The 1,597-nt window shown below is 44.1% G+C and overlaps 2 non-coding genes across 2 annotated transcripts; both read left to right on the plus strand.

Moving 5' to 3' along the window:
• The first annotated feature begins 708 nt into the window (after positions 1–708).
• trnah-gug (transfer RNA histidin (anticodon GUG)) lies at positions 709–780 on the plus strand. Its single transcript has one exon. It is a non-coding gene; the product is annotated as a tRNA-His (tRNA).
• Positions 781–889: 109 nt separating this feature from the next.
• Positions 890–962, plus strand: trnar-acg (transfer RNA arginine (anticodon ACG)). The gene has a single exon. It is a non-coding gene; the product is annotated as a tRNA-Arg (tRNA).
• Positions 963–1,597: the final 635 nt, after the last annotated feature.

Genomic DNA, 1,597 nt, shown 5'->3' on the forward strand with positions numbered 1-1,597 from the left:
AAAAAGGCAGTGGGGGCCTCTAGTGACCAGAAAACAGTCCACAACCCTGACAGGAAACCAGTAGATATCAGTTTATATCTTGCTCTGTTCATGTTACAATTAGTTGCATATCTTACCTGTATATTTCAGTCTAGTTGTGTTGATATTTAACATGATCAGAAAATGACAGATGATTTTTCAGAAGTCTTTTCCTGTTTCATCATAAAATGGACATAATAAAGCGTCCAAAAGTCATGATGTACAAATCAATGTGTATAAATCACACCAAAATATGGATTTTAATTAAAACACTTAAGAGAAACATTATTTCAGACTTTTGGATAACAGCTTGATAGACTTTTATTTGATAATTATGTGCAGTATTGAGATTAAAATTTATACTTGATTTGGATTGGTCAGAAGGTGTTCAGCATGGACCTGATAGCAGTTCAGGTTTCAAATCAAATCTCTCTTTTTTAAGAATGTCCTCTTTCTGATTATATAGATACAGTTATACAAACCAAAAAATAGTGTATGTCAAATATGTACAGAAGAAACTGAATTTGAGTTTAGAGACTAACTAACTAACTAACTAAATATAATCACAATCGTTTACATCAGCAAACAAAACATTAATATAAATTATGTATACACAGGCCAGAGGGGCGCCAGAACGCATATCACAACATGTAGCAGCTCCTTTTACCGGCTGGCCCAGGTGCATGGGATGCCGTGATCGTATAGTGGTTAGTACTCTGCGTTGTGGCCGCAGCAACCCCGGTTCGAATCCGGGTCACGGCATTGGCTTTTCCACATCACCGTTGAATGCTAGGCATGGCTTTTGACCGCTGGCTGTTTGTCACTTGAAAAGCATAAGCAGGTATGACCCCGCTCCCCTTAAAACTCACATGGGCCAGTGGTGCAATGGATAACGTGTCTGACTACGGATCAGAAGATTCTAGGTTCGACTCCTGGCTGGCTCGGCTGCCTTTTAAGAGCCCAGAGGTGTGCCACAAACTACAGCTGCCCAATTGCTGGCAGAGTAACACCTCCCATAATCCCTGAAATGCGGAGAGTCCTGTACTGGGAGGTACACTGGTTTTCTGCACCAGGAACACCAGCTCACGCTCTGTCTAGCGGCTGATTTTCCGCTGGATTGCCAGCTCGAGTAGCTGGATGTTCGGTCAGCGCTGGCCGATTTTGTGCTCTGCAATGCAAGGTTCCCATACAAAGCTCTGGATGATACCGCGCTGGAGCTCAAACTGCTTGGTGGTCGAGTAAAATGCTGATCTCAACTCTCCCGGGGAGCCCTCCCATATGGTCTAGCGGCCAGGATTCCTGGTTTTTCACCCAGGTGGCCCGGGTTTGACTCCCAGTATGGGAACGTGACTTTATTGGATTGCCCGCAGAACTGGCGAGGAGTTCACCAAATCGCTCAGTTAATAACGGCCGGGAACGCTTCCTCAACGGAAACCAAAAACGATCACTGATTGCAGCCAGCAGCATGTTGGTGTTGTGTTCATTTGGATTCACAGCGCAAAACGTTACATAACTGATTTGTCATCACTTATTTATTTGTAGGCTCCCCCTAAGGCTCCCATGGGCCAGTGGTGCTACC

This window comes from Hemibagrus wyckioides, unplaced genomic scaffold (assembly GCF_019097595.1).
Source record: "Hemibagrus wyckioides isolate EC202008001 unplaced genomic scaffold, SWU_Hwy_1.0 Contig6, whole genome shotgun sequence".
NCBI classification, from domain to species: domain Eukaryota; kingdom Metazoa; phylum Chordata; class Actinopteri; order Siluriformes; family Bagridae; genus Hemibagrus; species Hemibagrus wyckioides.